The sequence below is a fragment of the Microtus pennsylvanicus genome, chromosome 1 (genome assembly GCF_037038515.1).
Source record: "Microtus pennsylvanicus isolate mMicPen1 chromosome 1, mMicPen1.hap1, whole genome shotgun sequence".
Classification (NCBI taxonomy): Eukaryota; Metazoa; Chordata; class Mammalia; order Rodentia; family Cricetidae; genus Microtus; species Microtus pennsylvanicus.
In genome coordinates, this window is record NC_134579.1 from 75,140,767 (window position 1) to 75,158,934 (window position 18,168).

Genomic DNA, 18,168 nt, shown 5'->3' on the forward strand with positions numbered 1-18,168 from the left:
TCAGGACCCTTTCTTAGTAGGGATTGGGATACCTTTTGGTGTTGCAAAGCAATTTATTTATTTATTTATTTTGTGGTGAACTCCTGTACCATAAAATTTATTTTTTTCTTCCTTTTTTTATTGATAAAAGGAGAATAAAGAAAAGAAAAAAAAACAGATTTCCACCTCCTCCCAGCCTCCCATTTCCCTCCCCCTCCTCCCACTCTTATCCCCCTCCTCCCACTCCTCTCCCCTTCCCCCCACTCCTCTCCCCCTCCCTCTCCAGTCCAAAGTGCAGTCAGGGTTCCCTGCTCTGTGGTAAGACCTAGGTCCTTCCCCCTCCGTCCATATCTAGGAAGGTGAACATCCAAACTGGCTAGGCTCCCACCAAGCCAGCACATGGTGAGTTGTCATTTGTTAACAGGCTAATGTAACTCCCACGTGGAAGAGGAAGCTGAGACAGGTTAATCTTACATTTTAAACCTAGGTCAATCCCAATGAAAGTAAAGGTATATTGATGTAACTCTTTTGGTAACTTATACATTTTAATTGGTAGTATCTCTATAACATTAGCATTTACAGAAGAGAGAACATTCTACATGTAGATCTGGAAATAATGAAGACTATATCAATGGAGAACATACGGTTAAGTCTTACCTGAATCCCTCTCCACTCATATGCTCTCTCTGGGAGGAGCAATGTAAAGATACCAATGTATTCCAATCTTGTGATTCCTTCATGAAAGACAGCCATGACCTGCTTCTACATGAATTGTACTTTATTCACATTCTTTCCTTATCCTGAAAATGACTAGAGTGGAGAAAGCTGGAACTGAACAGAAAGTTAATACATTCAATTTGCACAGGCAAACACAGTGGATGACAGCTTCCTTGAAATACTTCAAAAATGTCCCTTCTCTAAGGAGAATGTGTTCAATATCCCTTGGTGGTATCATGATCAGTGCAATACATCAGCCTCAGAGAAACAAAGCAGAATGTTTCAGGCCTGAGGACAGTGTCCTATGAGGTCTCAAATGAGCGTCCAAAATCATTAAGAGGATTGGGCAAGTCACACCACTTAGTGTACCTTTGTTCATAATCATAAACACTGCTATTTTCATTTTTATAAAATCAATTATATCCTTTTCAAAGTTCAATAATTTTTCTACTTTTGAAAATAAAGACTGCTGCTATTTTTCCTACTTTTTAAATATTTAAATGGTCTCTTTTATTCCTGGGCTACATGAGGAAATGTCCAGAAATGCATATTATGTACACTGAGTGTGTTCCCATCAACAGTTCCCTACTTTCCTCTCAAATGTAGTGTTCCAACACATTTTTTTAATCCACCCTGATGGGTGCTAAAATGAAAAGGCAGTCTCAGAGATGAGAAGGCAGAATCAGACCTGAACATGACTGTTTCTCAGGTCCTCACGGAAAAGGTGAAAAGTATATGGTCAAACAGTGTTATGGAATTCAAATCCATGGGATTTCTATTCAAAGCCAAAATTCTGCAGCCATTGTTATTAAGAAATGAAGTAAATTTATTCATGGATATACAACCAAAGGCAATGTTGGAGGATATCTCTTTTATCCCATTAAATATTATATTTCAGAAATTCCTGTGTAGGAAGACATTGGGAGGAGAGAAAATAAGATCCATAGGCAGTGGACAGTAAGGAAGTGTGCTGGATACCATATTTGTTAATCAAGGCTTCTATCTCTATATATATATGCTCTGGCTTTAAGTGCAATTGCCCTTGAGTTCCTTGTTCATGTTCCTGTAAGTCTTTATATGAACATACTAGTACTTTCCTTCAAAGTAAACCTGAAAGACATGTCTGTTTTTTGTGACAGTAGGGAATGTATTACATGACATTTGCTCTATGGTCTCAAGGTAGAATAGGTCTTCACAGTTTGTTTGGTAGGAGAGAGTGAAGTAATTCTTCCTTCTTGAGTTGTCTTTGCAGCTCTAACTGCACACTTGTTAGCCTGCAGAAACATTTCTTATAATTCACAAGATCACTTATAGTATTTTTAAGGGAAACCCAGAAAAGAGAGAGGAAATAAGAGTGTGACAATAATCAGAGTAGATGTAAAGTATCTAAGAAAAATATTAATCAAATAACAAAATGCACTATGTTCACAAGAATATATCCTAATAATTCTGCTAAATTTTAGGAACAAAATCTTTTATCTGATGGTATTTGAAGGTCACCACATCTTCTGCTTGGTAGAGTCTGAAGAACGATACTCAGCAGTTCACATTACACATGCAGATTTGTTCATTTTGTATTAGAATACAAAGATCTTAGCAAAGGTCAGGGAAACAACTTTGCAAGTTGAACTAGGAAATGATTTGCCATTGTCACAGGAGAGAAATTGGTTTTTGTCTTACTTCCTCATCTGCACGTGTTACTGTGAGCATCACTTGTGCTATCCCATCTCTGACAGTAGTAGTCAGCTTCATCTTCAGCCTGGATATTGCTGATAGTCAAGGTCGCCTTGTTCCCTGAGTTGGAGCCAGAAAATTGGTCTGGGATGCCATCGGGTCGTTTATTATCTTGATATATTACCAGCACAGGGGAATGGTCTTCCTTCTGCTGGTACCAGTGAACATATTCATCTGAGAGTTTATCGCCAGAGCAGGTTATAGTGGCCGTTTGACCTTAGGCCACTGATAGTGAAGAAGGTTGAGTCAGTACATAGGAGGCCATGGAACCTGCAAGAGAATAGAGAAGGATACTGAGTATATTGAACAATGTCCTTTCCAGGTCCAACTCAACACTACCAGAACAGAACTCAGGATTCAGAGCTGGGCAACAGAATCCTGTGCAGGTTGAAATAGCAAACTGAGTCTTTAGTAGGTCACCTGTGCAGAAAGAGATGAAGGGGAACAGGAGAGACAGCCAGGCCATGGTAGATATGCCACAGAGTTATAGATCTTGGAACTCTCAGTATAGCCAGGCTACAAGGGCTTTTATTCTCTTTTAAGCCTGTTGGAGTTAGTTGATGTTTGGTGGCTATGCAAATTTGCTCCCTGCCTGGCAGGGACTCCCCATGAGGCCACTGTGTAGAAAATATTTCAAAACTGTAATGCGGAAATTAGTGAGGAGGGATGGAACCCAACTTGTTCAAGTGATCATATGCTGAGATTTCCCTCTAAGCTTCTCTATTCTCTGACAACAAGCATCCTACAGGAATTTACCCATGATAGTCTCCTAACTCAGCTAAGTCAGGTCTAACAATGTTGCACACCTTCCATTATTTTCTCTGGGGTGCGTTTTTCGTCTTGTTGAGAAACCACTACTGGCATCTAACTCAGCAAAGCTGTAGTGTGGCTGATCACATTTATTTGCCTTCCTCTCTCTGGATTAATGAGCTATATTTGTGATTGAATCTCGTTATTCCAGTAAAATGTAGCCTTGGGCTATAAGAATTGCTGTTAAGTATATATCTGTATATATTGATTTGGTATACAATAATCTTTTTTGTGAAGTCATCAGAAGTCCTGTGTCAATTCTCATGTGGAGTCTCCTTCCTCTCTGACTCCATTCTTCTTAGAGGAGACTAGCATCCAGTGTGAGGAATTAATTTAAAAATCTTGTGCCAGTGACTTTGGAGGCCTTGTTAAAATTACCTGAAACAAGACTTTCTGATAAGCACACTTTAGTTCTTCTGCATGTGAAAGAGATCAAAGTTGCAATAAGTCATGTTCTGAAAGGTGTTCAGTCAGGGGTTCCATCAGGAAGAATGCTGACACTGAGCCAATACAGATATGCTTTGAATCAGGTTAGGTTCCAGGTCGTTAATAACATTTCTAACAAATACTGTTCTTCATCCAGGGAAGACCCCTGCTTGCCACATTCCCTACTTTAGAATACTAGAGCCCATGTGCTTCAGTCTAATGGCAAATCTGCCTATAGGTATAAGGGGAAGAGCTCAGGAGTATGTCTTTGGAAGTGTCTATGAGAGAGATAAGTAATAGGCAATGGCTTTATAACCAGGACAGATGCCAATCACATGCAGGAGTCTGTGATCCTGTGTCTAAAACACATGCCCTGGGGGTCAGTTCTCCCATGATGAACTTCCCACTGTACTCTGAATGGCTTTGCCAATCAATTCAGCAATGACAATGCTACTGATGCTCATGGCTGGTATTTTACTATGCCTGAGCATTTCCTCAGTGAGCTTCTCCCTATGCACGATTTCTGCCTGTGTGCTGAATGACAAGGTTATGTGACTCTCAGAATTCCATCACTTGCATTAAAAACTCTCCATGACACTTTCAGAAATCCTAGCCTAGCATCATCTGATCAACGTGCCCAGCACAGCTCTAGTCTTCTTTGGGGCTTCTAGATGCTACCCTGCCACCCTCTGCTGGTGGAAGAGTCTAACAACAGTAACTTGCTTCACTTTAATTGCCCCAAAGTCCTTTGAACCTGAAAAGGTGCAATGCAGGGATTCAGACCTTACTCTGTGTTTGGTTCAAATTTCTGCCATTAGTACAAAGTACTAATAATCAAGTGTGGGAAATAAGATAGGGTATATTCCTATAAGTAACCACAGGGCTGTTGATCACACTCCACTCTACTGTTTGTGTGTGTGTGTGTGTATGTTTGTGTGTGTGTGTGTATGTATCCACATATGTTTATCACAAACGTTTGTCACATGACAGTGTATTTTCTGAACACAGGCAAAACACTGAACTGAGTAAGGAGTGACTAAACCAGGAAATTCTCAGGCATAGCACAGTAGTATAATAATTACACACACACACAGAAACACACACACAAAACACACACACAAATATATATATATATATATATATATATATATATATATATATATATATAATTTTAAAAATTCAAAAATGAGCTCTGCATTTGCTTCTCTCTCACACAATTCCTCTCATGTCCCCTTTCCCAAAATCTTAATCTCTACAGTTTTATTATTGTAAGTATAAACTTGGTAAATGTATTTGTTTGTAGATAGATAAATAGTTAGAGAGAGAGAGAGAGAGAGAGAGAGAGAGAGAGAGAGAGAGATGACCCTTTGTTCATTCAACACTACTCATACATTTCATGTATTAATGTTTATTTTCCTTTGATTTTGTGTATCACATTTTCTTTCTTTGTTGTTGTTTTTTGTTTGTTTTTGAGACAGGGATGCTGTGTGTACATTGGGTGACCTGGAATTTGCTGTGTAGATCAGGCTGGTCTCAAATGAAGAGCCTCACCTACCTCTGCTTTCCAAATTCTGGGATGAAATGCATGTACCCACATAGATATAAAATCTAGATATCACTAAGAGTCAATTCTGCATTAGATTATAAATGCTGTAATAGCTGGTATGAACAATAATGCTATGTTTATCACTTTATATTATTTTTTTAATCATTTCATTCAAACAGTAGAAACAGTGGATAGAAATATTTTATTTCCAAGCAACAGAAAAGTTCAAAAAAGTATTGAGAGAATCTGTAATACATGAGCCATTTTTGTGCTTACGAAAGAAAAATGATACTACCCAATCTAACAAGGGTAGCTGGGTTTTAGAAGTGGAATCTGGTGTTCTGTCACCAATGCTCAGGCTCATTTTATCATCCATCACTACCATTTTGATTGCAGTTGCTATTGGTCACACACTCCTCCCATTTCCTGCTAGAAGACTGCTAATATAGCCTGGACACAAATGTGATGAACTAGAGATCCCTGTTTTTTAAGACCTGAAGGTGCTTGTTCCCAGAACCTACACACACTCACTACTGAGTCTCTTCAGTTGGAATTTTCTGGGAAAAGGCAGGAGGTTTCAAGACCAGAGGCAGCCATCAAGATTCCACCAGTTATGTCTTCAATAAGTAGACTAATTCCTTTATAAAATGGATGTTACAAAATTCAGTTTCCTAGTAACGGTGTGATCCTCCTTGTGTTACAACAGAAAATGATAAACATTTGAGTTTTCCACAAAAATAAGGAAAAGCTGGTTCATTATAAAAATGAACATAGATATTCTTGATTCAAGTTTGAGCTTTCTAGAACACAGCATGGCCAGTGTGAGTGCTGGGAAACTCACCACCATATGGTGTGGGACAATTCTATATTCTGTCAATTATGTTTCAATAAACACTGATTGGCTAATAATCAGGCTGGAGGTATAGGCAGGAAACCAGAAAGGTATTAGAGGCGGGGCAATGAGAATAGGAGAATTCTGGGAAGGAGGAAGCCTATTCCTCTGCAGTCCTACCCAGACACCGAAGAAGCAGGATGTGACCTGCCCTGCCAAAAAGGTACCAAGCCATGAGACTAACATTGATAATATTAAGGGGTTAATATAAGTTATAGGAGTTAACAAGAAGCCTGAGCTAAGGGGCCAATCAGTTTATAACTTATGTAGACCTCTTTTTGATTTTCTTTGGGACCTTACCAGCTGTGGGAACTGGGCAGGACAGAAACCCCACAAGCCAGCCCTCATGTTACAGCCATCCGTATCATGGCCTAGCTATCGACAGGATAACAGTTCATATTTTAGAAGATTGTGTTCTTGGATATGTTCCCAGATGAAACATGAACCACCAATGGGGAATGTGAGGCAGTGCAGTGTTAGCCATGAGCCTGCTGCTTCTCTGTGCATTGTTTCTGCACCGCTCTCTCCTGAGCAGCCGAGGATACATCACTTGATCACCCCTGCAGTGCAGGGAGAGTTGGAAGGGGATGGGAGGTCGGAAGGTTCTGACACTGAAAGGATCATTGTCAAGGTCACACCCAAACAAAATACCTCTAATATTCTCAAATTAAATGCCAACCTGGAGGTCTTCTTATTGCTGAATAGGTGGCAAAGCCTTGGCATGTCTTCTGTAAATCAGAGAAAGTAAGAGGAGACACTGATTGTGCAGGCTATGCAGGAGACACCCAGTTTGTCTCTACAGCTGGGTGGTGTTTTCTGTTCTCTTTTCTACCCAGTAATACAGGACCCTGACATTAATTACTTGTTCTGAAGAGGGTAGAGACAAATCCAGTTCCACAGAAGCCAAGGGGTTACAACCCAGAGCATAGAGGGCAATGTGTTGCTTGTTTTAGCCTCATTCCCAATACTGCATGTTCCATCAAAGGACAGAGATGATCCTGTCTTTCTCACTCCTCTCTCACAACATCTTGGTAAATATCAGATTTCTGTGTTCCATATCCTGAATGTTCTGGTGTTCAACACAATGACTCTTCAAGGGGCAGGGCATCATTATGACATACTAATTTATAATAACTTTATTTTACAATAAATGTGAAAATTGTATTTTCCCCTGAACAAATCAACAATAGATTTTAGATTGCTTCATTCAGTGTCTTCTGAACATATGCCTAAAAAGCACTGATATATATATATATATATATATATATATATATATATATATATATATATATATATATATATATTCTGTAATAAGCTGTGAAACAAAAATGATTCGGTGGCTTAAAACCATTTGTCATTATTAAACTTGGTATTTCAATATTCATTTTGCTTATTTACAAATTCCTGTAACAAGTAGGAAATGTCAGTAGCAGTTGTGTTACAAATATTCTGTAGCCATGTAGAAGGTTTGAACATATGAAGTCACCTGTAGCCATGAGGAGGTTTTTACATTGCTTCAGGATTTCTAACCTATAGCTTGATTTTTCTGGGTTCTCCTGGGAAACCTGACTGATTGTCTCAATGGCATGTAAGAGAGTCTCCTGAGACCTAAGATCAATAGAATGTCACCAGAGCCCCCTTAGTTATTCCTGGCAGCCCCTTTCATTTTTGTCTTTTAACCCTTTTCTAAGCCTCTGTGACACCATTGGCCCACATAATCTTTATCTCTCAGGGAAACACATCTGCCACATTAGGCTGAAATTCAAGGAGTGGATTGTTACCCTCTTTTCTATTCTTTCTTTCACTCTCTCTAGACTTAATCTTAGTGTCACTACAGCTTGTCTGTGTGAGTCCCTCTTCTTCAGTAACCTCAGTCCATATGAGAATCGGTCTACCAGTGTGGGTCCAGGGGCCATTGTTATATCCTGCTTCCAGTTTCAGTTATTTTGGTAGTTCATCTGTGTACTTGTTCATTTCTGCTGAACTCAAGAAAAAATACCTATCAGAGAATCTCAATGTAACATTTTTGTCAGGGCATCCATGATCCTACAGTTGCACACTTGTCCATTACTCAGAGGGGACATTAGCAACGAAGAACAGAATACCCACCCAACAAATATGAGACAAAATATCTATGCCCAGATACACTTCAAACATCACAATTCATGATGCACAGATCTAAGCATAATAACACAAATGTGAACAACAAGACTATATGTTTTCTCAAAATCCAGGATTTTTATTGTCTCAAATCCTGAAAACCAATTCAGGTGAAGAATAAGATAAGGACTTCAAACATTCAATTTTGACTGTGAAAGAACCCTAAGAAAATATGAATAAATTTTTTAATGAATATGGTGAAAACACAAACTGTTGAATAAAATAATGAAAAAGTTTGATACATGAAAGAAGATTTAACAATTAAGTAGAAGCATTAATAAAAACCCAAACTAAAATAAAATTAGAAAAAAAAAATTCAAAATGTGAAACAAAACAAAGGCTTTCCCAACAGAATAAAATGAAAGGATGACAGAATTTCAGACCTTGAAAAATACCTAAAAGAAATATATAGCTCTGAAAAATAAAATATAATATCTGGATATAAAGCATCCAGTATATTTGGGACACTCTGAAAAGACAGTTGTAAAAAAAGGAAAAAAAATACAGGCTAAAGTAATAGAAAGTATCTTTTTATTTTTTATAAAACTTGTTTTATCATGTTTTCCCCTTTCTTTAACTTCTTATTGTCAACTCCATATCCCTACTCCTATCTACCTACCTACATATTGCCATTTCTCAAAAATGAAATGCATAAAACAAGAGAACAAAAGATCAATAAGACAAAAATACCAAAATAATATGAAAAAGTCAGCAAAAAACAAAAATTCATGGAATATATTTATATTAGAGAAATATTCCTGGCTAGGCATATGTCAGAGAAAGTAGTTGATATATCCAATGATACCTGCTATTGAAAATAGGTTTTCATCAGACAGATTTTTGTTTTGTTCTTCATTTTCTTTTCTGGTTTCTTTTTGACTAGGGATGGGATTCCTTGTCCACTTCAACACCTCAGTGCTAGGTCCCTGTCTGCCTTGAACCTGTGCAGTCCTTGTATAAGTTGTCACAATATTTGTGATTTTATATGTGCATCCATCGTGTTTCATCTGAAAGACATTTTTTTCTTGGAGTCATCCATTGGCTTTTGTGATCTTTCTTTGTCTCCTGAGCCTTGAGATGAAGGTTTTGGAGAAAACAATAAGGACTGAATGCTTCAAAGACTCTTGCTCTTAGCACATTGTACACTCATAGGTCTCTATGAGAGATTGTACCCAATTGAGGGGGGGGGGGATATCATCTCCTCCCTACTTCCATACAAGGGACCTAAATTCTTTGGATATTCGGATTGTATCACACAGATTGAAAAGTTAAATATTATCATCTAAGCATAAGAGAAAACATACCGTAATTGTCATGTTGCATTTTGTTATCTCACTCATGAACATTTACATATTTTCATTGATAACTCAGGTGTGATTCTGATAGTCTGCCTTTATATGTTACTTTGTCTTTACTCCTTACATTTAGTGTTTTGATTATGATGTGGTGAGGGGAAATTGTTTGGTCTCAACAATTATCCTATCCTAAGGAGTTTAAGCCTTGAATTATAATTAACTTGGCCAAGTTGTGAGAGAAAAGTAACTACAACTATCTAGTCTTCAACCCCATCGAAGACCCGAGGAAGGAAATAATATTGCTTGAGTAAGCAGGAAGAGCAAGCAAGCAACTTCCAAAATGTACAAGAAATGATAGAGACAACTGGCTACCTAGGCAATCACCCAAAGTCTCATTTACAATGTTGGAGCAACCAACTTTGGCTAACACCTAGAGTAAAAGACAAACCATTTTCAGAGGCAGAAAAGTTTTCAAAACCATATTACCCTGTTTTAGCAAGATTTGACTTTTTTTTTTCGTATATCCTGCTTATCCTGTCTAGACATTGTGCACTTGGTCAGTGGTCAATGCATGGGCAGTTCCTTGCCCAAAGGACAGTTTTGCCAAGCAGAAAACAAACTACAAGTAAAGTGTCTTTGGTGCTCAACATTCTCTCGGAAATAGATCAATGTTGCCAGAAGCAATTATGTCTCACATCAACAGAACCGTGGGTTATCAAAATTCATTCCATATTCTATGTCTCTTTGAAGTGGTTGAAGATTACCTATCAATGAAGAATATGAACTTTAGTATCAAAGGATACAATTAATCTAACTGTAAGTATGACAAATATGGATGGCTACTGACCTATAATTCCTAATACCTATATAACTTAAACACTAAGACTTCATATTATAATATTAAACAGTCTTTAAACAACTGTGCAACAAATGAGGACAATTGCCTCAAATTGTAAACAATGTATAAATATCTTGATCAGAGGTAGAAATGTATGTTGCAATATTAAAATTATATCAATAAACAAAATGTCTTAATCATGTATACATACAATGTGACAAAATAACTTAGCCTAAGTATACAAATATTGTAGACAAAATAGGAACATACTCAATATAATTTTAGTGTGTATTGTATGCCCGGGTCTGCCCTTGTTCCTGGGGTGCATTTGCAAGGACAATTTCTGGTCGGCTAACTAAGCATCCTGTTTGTTTCTGTGCTCTCCCTGCCCCACCTGGTGATTAGCTGTAGGGCATTGACTCCTTTGTTAATATGGTAATTTCCCACCTGCCTGGGCAGAGGTCCTTGTGCAGCAGTTAGGTACTTAAGGACTTCCCCAAATATGAATAAACTGGCATTCATCTGATCTTCTTTCAAATGACCCTGGTTTCTTTGTGTGTTCTTTCAATCTCCAGGCCCTTGCCCGACTTGCATAAGGTACAGTGGCGCACGAACTGTACCGAGGGTGTAACACAGAATCGGGTGTTACAATTGGAGGCCCGCTGGAATGATCATTGGCAACTGCAGTCGGAGACCCATCTGTGAGATTGGGATGTCGGGATCACTGAGAGGTCGCCCTCGGGAAGGTTGGCCAACAGGTAAAAAATTGAGTGGTGAGGGTGAATTGGTTATGGGTGCAAGTAATTCTGTTCTAGTGTTAAGGGGCCGGTTAACAGGCCAGTTGTTAGCTCTTTTGGAGAATAAAGGCACCGGTATTAAAGTTGAGACAGCACAAGATCATTAAGACGGTTTTAGAGTTTAGTCCCTGGTTTCTACATGCAGGGGGCTTTAACATTACTGATTGGGAGCAGGTAAAGGCTGATCTTCAAAATGCACTGAAAGCACGAGGGCCAGAAGAATTCCCCATGGCGATATATTCACTATGGCGCTTGGTCATGAAAGACCCCTACTTAGCAGCATTAAGTTAGCAGCAGCAATAACGCTATTTTACAAGGCTTGAATTTTTGAGCAATATAACTGAAAGCTAGGACAAGGGAGTTCAATTTAGAGATAAGGGCGTTGGTCAACTTAGGGGCAGGGGCGTTGAGCCAGGCAAGATATCTATGGTCGACCATCTGGACTGCCAGCAGGGAACTTGGGGTCCAGAAGAAGAGTTGTACCCTAGATAGGCCGAGTCAGCATGCATATCTGATTTCTTGGAAACCACAGAACTGTACTCAGTTTGAACCCCAGCCTTATTTGAATTGTCCAATCAGAACCCTGTAACTATGTGTCTCGCTTCTGTACCCGCGCTTTTGCTTCCCTACCCTATAAAAAATCCACTGCCTCAACCTGAAGGCGCGCTAGTCCTCCGAGCGACTACGCCCCAGGTACCTGTGTATCTGAATAAAACCTCTTGCTGTTTGCATCCACACGTGTGGCTTCGCTGTTCCTTGGGGAGGGTCTCCCCAGACTGAAAGGCAGCCTACCTTGGGGGTCTTTCAGTCAGAGATGCTCTTCTCAGTGATGATGTAAAAGTGAAAGAGCAATTAGAGAGTTTGAACAAAACCCTTGAGGAGATTCAGAAAGTAGAATCTGTGAGTTCTATTAAGAGTTTTGAGGAACAGGAAGTTTTAGGAACAGGAAGTATTAGAAAGGATATAGAAGAAGAAGAAGAGATTTTAGAAAAGGAGATTGCACTGATAAAAAAGAACTTAGAAAAAGAGAAAAGGAAGAAAACTAACGGAGATGTGAAAGACCCTACAGACCCCCTCCTCAAAACCCGCAGCTAGCATGCTCCCGGGGGAACGTCCTGTTTGTTTTAAACAAATCTCCGGATCAGCAGCCAGCCTGCTCCTGTAAGAACATCCCAGGTGCCTGAGAGAGCAGGAGATAGAGATAGGAAGACTGCAAGGCAAGATGTCAATAAGATAGGATGTCAACAAAGCAGGTTAGCTATAAGATAGGAACAGGATGACTGTTGCCAGGCATCCATGCTGAGAGAGGAAACCTTTCATGCCCCCCGCCGCATTCCGATAACCACGCTTTTGCTTCTGAAAACTTGCTTCTTGCTGACACCCATGCTGAGAGGGGAAACCATTCATGCCCCCGCCTCATTCCGGTCGATCGATAACCACGCTTTTGCTTCTGTAAACTTGCTTTTTGCTCTTCCCTATAAAAAGCCCGCCCTCCAGTTGGCAGGTGCGCAAGTCCTCCGAAAGACTTGCTGCCCGCAGGTACCTGTGTTTACTCAATAAACCTCTTGCTAATTGCATCCTGTGGCCTGGTCTCGGAGTGTCCTGGTTCTGGGGTCTTCATCAGAGAGGAAAGGTCCTCTCTGAGGGTCTTTCAGGAACAGGAAGTTTTAGGAACAGGAAGTATTAGAAAGGATATAGAAGAAGAAGAAGAGATTTTAGAAAAGGAGATTGCACTGATAAAAAAGAACTTAGAAAAAGAGAAAAGGAAGAAAACTAACGGAGATGTCTCCATGAGACCTCCGCCGCAATATTCTTGTGCTACTGCTTCTGCCCCTATAGACTTAGAGGTCGAAATCTGAGAGATCCAGAACAGGTTAAATAATCTAAGTAGAGAGAGGCAGATTTATCCTGTTGTGGAAAATATTGATCAGCAGGGACAGAGGGCCAGGCAGTGAAACTCCCTGGCCTTTCAGGATATTAAGCAGTTAAAAGAAGCAGTTGTGGACTATGGAGCTCATGTTCCTTTCACTGTAGCTTTATTGGAATCCTTTGTAGAACTCAGCCTTACACCCAGTGACTGGATGCAGCTTTGCAGGGCTTGTCTTTCAGGGGGTGATTTCTTTTTATGGAGAGGTAAAATGCAGGAAAATTGCAAAAAGACCACAGGGAAAAATGCCGAAGCAGGTTTCCCCCAGTATAACCTTGACATGTTAACTGGTGAAGGACAATATGCTGGCTTAGGAGCACAGATTGCTTATGATCCTGCGATTTATGCTCAAATAGCTGCAGCAGCCATTAAAGCTAGGAAAACTTTACCTAACAAAGGATCATGAGAACAGCTTTTGAAGACCCTTCAAGGATCTTCAGAACCTTATTCTGAGTTTATTGACGGCCTTCTACAGGTGGGAAGTCTCATTTTTGGGGATGTGGACTCAGCTGTGCCAGTCATTAAACATTTGGCCTATGAAAATGCTAATAGGTTCTGTCAGGAGGTTTTACGTTCCCATAGAGATGGAGATTTAAATGCCTTTATCTGATTATGCAGAGACATTGATGGCACTCACATAATGGGCCAGGAAATTGTTTCTGCCCTTAAGGAAGGTCCAGGTGGAGCTAGGCCAAGGAATTGTTTTCTATGCTGAAGGTCAGGACACCTCAAAAGGAACTGCCCTGCTGGTAAAGGGGCAGTTAATCAGCCCAGGAAAAAAGCCAGGTGTGAAGGTGCACGCCATTAATCTCAGCACTTGGGGAACTCTGCGAGTTCAAGGTCAGCCTGGTCCACAGAGTGAATTCCTGGAACAGCTAGAAGCAGGACACATAATGCCATCCACTTCTCCCTGGAATACTCCTATTTTTGTTATTAAGAAAAAGTCTGGTAAATGGAGGCTGCTGCAAGATCTTAGAGCAGTAAATGATTTATGGAAATTATAGGGACTACTCAACCTGGGTTGCCTCAGCCTGTGGGTATTCCTGCAGGATACCATATTTTGGTTATTGGCCTGAAGGATTGTTTTTTCACCATTCCCTTGCATCCAAAAGATTCTGATAAATTTGCTTTCAGTGTACCATCTATAAATTTCAAAGAATCATACAGGCACTACCAATGGGTAACATTGCCCCAGGGTATGGCCAATAGTTCAGTAATTTTCCAAATGGATGTGGCCCAGGTTATTGCCCCAATAAGATATAAATATTCTCAACTATATATAAGTCATTATTTGGATGACATCCTATTAGCTGGACAGGACCCAGAAATAGTCCTTGAGGCTTTTGCTGACTTGCAAGAATGCCTACCACATGCTGGGTTAATAATTGCTTCTGAAAAGGTACAACAGTAGTTTCTATATCAATACTTGGGGTATCAGCTGTTACAGACAGGCGTAAAACCACAGAAAGTTACTCTTCGCCTAGATAAACTACAAACTTTGAATGATTTTCAAAAATTGCTTGGAGACCTAAATTGGGTCCGGCCCAGTCTGGAAATTCCTACTGGAGACTTAAAACCACTTTTTGACATTCTGCAGGGGAATCCAGACCCAGCCTCCTTTTGTGAGTTAACAACTCAAGCAAGGCAATGTCTTACTTTAATTAAAGAAAAGCTTGCCTCTGCTCATATTCATTATATTGACTATAGTCAGCCGCTGCTGTTGATAATTTTCCCCTCCAAGCATAGTCCTACTGGAGTTTTTTTGGCAGCAAGGACCCATCCTCTGGGTACATGAACATGTGTCACCTGTAAAAATTGTTATCTCATATCCATCAGTTGTGCTACGTGTTATTCAGAAAGGGTATAAACTTAGTTTGCAAACTTTTGGAATGTTACCTGATAATGTTATTACACCATATACCCAGGCAGAAATAACTTGGTTGCAAAATTTTGCTGAAGATTGGACCTTATTTTTATGCACTAATCCCTGCAAGTTTGACAATCATTATCCTTCTGATAAGTTAGTCTTTTTGGTTTTTTTTTTTTAAATCATCCAGTATGTTTCCCTAAAGTTATTTCTTTTTTTTTTTTAATTTATTTATTTATTAAAGATTTCTGTCTCTTTCCCGCCACCGCCTCCCATTTCCCTCCCCCTCCCCCAATTAAGTCTCCCCCCCAGCCCGAAAAGCAATCAGGGTTCCCTGTCCTGTGGGAAGTCCAAGGAACCCCCACCTCCATCCAGGTCTAGTAAGTTGAGCATCCAAACTGCCTAGGCTCCCACAAAGCCAGTGCGTGCAGTAGGATCAGAAACCCATTGCCATTGTTCTTGAGTCCTCAGTAGTCCTCATTGTCCGCTATGTTCAGAGAGTCCGGTTTTATCCCAGGCTTTTCCAGACCCAGGCCAGCTGGCCTTGGTGAGTTCCCAATAGAACATCCCCATTGTCTCAATGTGTGGGTGCACCCCTCGCGGTCCTGAGTTCCATGCTCGTGCTCTCTCTCTTTCTGCTCCTGATTTGGACCTTGAGATTTCAGTCCTGTGCTCCAATTTAGGTCTCTGTCTCTGTCTCCTTTCATCGCTTGCTGAAGGTTAATATTCAGGAGGATGCCTATATGTTTTTCTTTGGGTTCTCCTTATTTAGCTTCTCTAGGATCACTAATTATAAGCTCAATGTCCTTGGTTTATGGCTAGAAACCAAATATGAGTGAGTACATCCCATGTTCCTCTTTTTGGGTCTGGCTTACCTCACTCAGGATAGTGTTTTCTATTTCCATCCATTTGTATGCAAAATTCATGAAGTCCTTGTTTTTTATTGCTGAGTAGTACTCTAATATGTATAAATTCCATACTTTCTTCATCCATTCTTCCATTGAAGGGCATCTAGGTTGTTTCCAGGTTCTGGCTATTACAAACAATGCTGCTATGAACATTGTAGAGCATATACTTTTGTTGTATGATAAGGCCTCTCTTGGGTATATTCCCAAGAGTGGTATTGCTGGGTCCAGGGGTAAGTTGATCCCGAATTTCCTGAGAAACCGCCATACTGCCTTCCAAAGTGGTTGCACAAGTTTGCATTCCCACCAGCAGTGGATGAGTGTACCCCTTTCTCCACAACCTCTCCAACAAAGGCTATCATTGGTATTTTTGATTTTAGCCATTCTGACAGGTGTAAGATGGTATCTTAAAGTTGTCTTGATTTGCATTTCCCTGATCGCTAAGGAAGTTGAGCATGACCTTAAGCGTCTTTTGGCCATTTGAAGTTCTTCTGTTGAGAATTCTCTGTTCAGCTCAATGCCCCATTTTATAATTGGGTTGATTAGCCTTTTACGGTCTAGTTTCCTGAGTTCTTTATATATTTTGGAGATCAGACCTTTGTCAGTTGCGGGGTTGGTGAAGATCTTCTCCCAGTTGGTGGGTTGCCTCTGTGTCTTAGTGACAGTGTCCTTTGCTTTACAGAAGCTTCTCAATCTCAGGAGGTCCCATTTATTCAATGAGGTCCTTAATGTCTGTGTTGCTGGGGTTATACATAAGAAGTGGTCTCCTGTGCCCATGTGTTGTAGAGTACTTCCCACTTTCTCTTCTATCAGGTTTACTGTGTTCATACTGATATTGAGGTCTTTAATCCATTTGGACTTGAGTTTTGTGCATGGTGATAGATATGGATCTATTTTCATTCTTCTACAGGTTGACATCCAGTTTTGCCAGCACAATTTGTTGAAGATGCTCTCTTTTTTCCATTGTATACTTTTAGCTCCTTTATCGAAAATCAGGTGTTCATAGGTTTGTGGGTTAATGTCAGGGTCTTCTATTCGATTCCATTGGTCGACTTCTCTGTTTTTATGCCAATACCAAGCTGTTTTCAATACTGTAGCTCTGTAGTAGAGTTTGAAGTCAGGGATGGTAATGCCTCCAGACGATCCTTTGTTGTATAAGATTGTTTTGGCTATCCTGGGTTTTTTGTTTTTCCATATAAAGTTGATTATTGTCTTCTCCAGATCTGTGAAGAATTTTGATGGGATTTTGATGGGGAATGCATTGAATCTATAGATTGCTTTTGGTAGAATTGCCATTTTTACTATGTTGATCCTCCCAATCCAGGAGCAAGGAAGATCTTTCCATTTTCTGGTGTCCTCTTCAATTTCTTTCTTCAAAGACTTAAAGTTCTTGTCAAATAGATCTTTCACATCCTTGGTCAGAGTTACCCCAAGATATTTTATGCTATTTGTGACTATCGTGAAAGGTGATGCTTCTCTAATTTCCCTCTCTGTTTCCTTATCCTTAGTGTATAGGAAGGCCACTGATTTTTTGGAGTTGATCTTGTATCCTGCCACATTACTAAAGGTGTTTATCAGCTGTAGGAGTTCTTTGGTAGAGTTTTTGGGGTCGCTTATGTATACTATCATATCATCTGCAAATAACGAGAGCTTAACTTCTTCTTTTCCGATACGAATCCCCTTGATCCCTTTATGTTGTCTTATTGCTATTGCTAGAACTTCAAGCACTATATTGAAGAAGTATGGAGAGAGTGGACAGCCTTGTCGTGTTCCTGATTTTAGTGGGATGGATTTGAGTTTTTCTCCATTTAATTTAATGTTAGCTGACGGCTTGCTGTAAATAGCTTTTATTATATTTAGGTATGATCCTTGTATCCCTAATCTCTCCAAGACTTTTATCATAAAGGGGTGTTGAATTTTGTCAAATGCTTTTTCAGCATCTAATGAAATGATCATATGGTTTTTTTCTTTCAGTTTATTTATATGGTGGATTACATTGATAGATTTTCGTATGTTGAACCAGCCCTGCATCTCTGGGATGAAGCCTACTTGATCATAATGGATAATTTTTCTAATGTGTTCTTGGATTCGGTTTGCCAGTATTTTATTGAGAATTTTTGCATCGATATTCATGAGTGAGATCGGCCTGTAATTTTCTTTCTTGGTTGGGTCTTTGTGTGGTTTTGGTATCAGGGTAACTGTAGCTTCATAAAAGGAATTTGGCAATGACTCTTCTGTTTCTATATTGTGAAATACATTAAGGAGTATAGGTATT

General features: G+C 39.7%; 1 gene segment (V, D, J or C); it reads right to left on the reverse strand.

The window, feature by feature from the left end:
• Positions 1-393: 393 nt before the first annotated feature.
• Positions 394-18,168, reverse strand: part of LOC142847912 (immunoglobulin lambda variable 4-69-like) — a 29,131-nt gene continuing 11,356 nt past the window's right edge. Inside the window, exon 4 of the V gene segment in view lies at positions 394-2,700.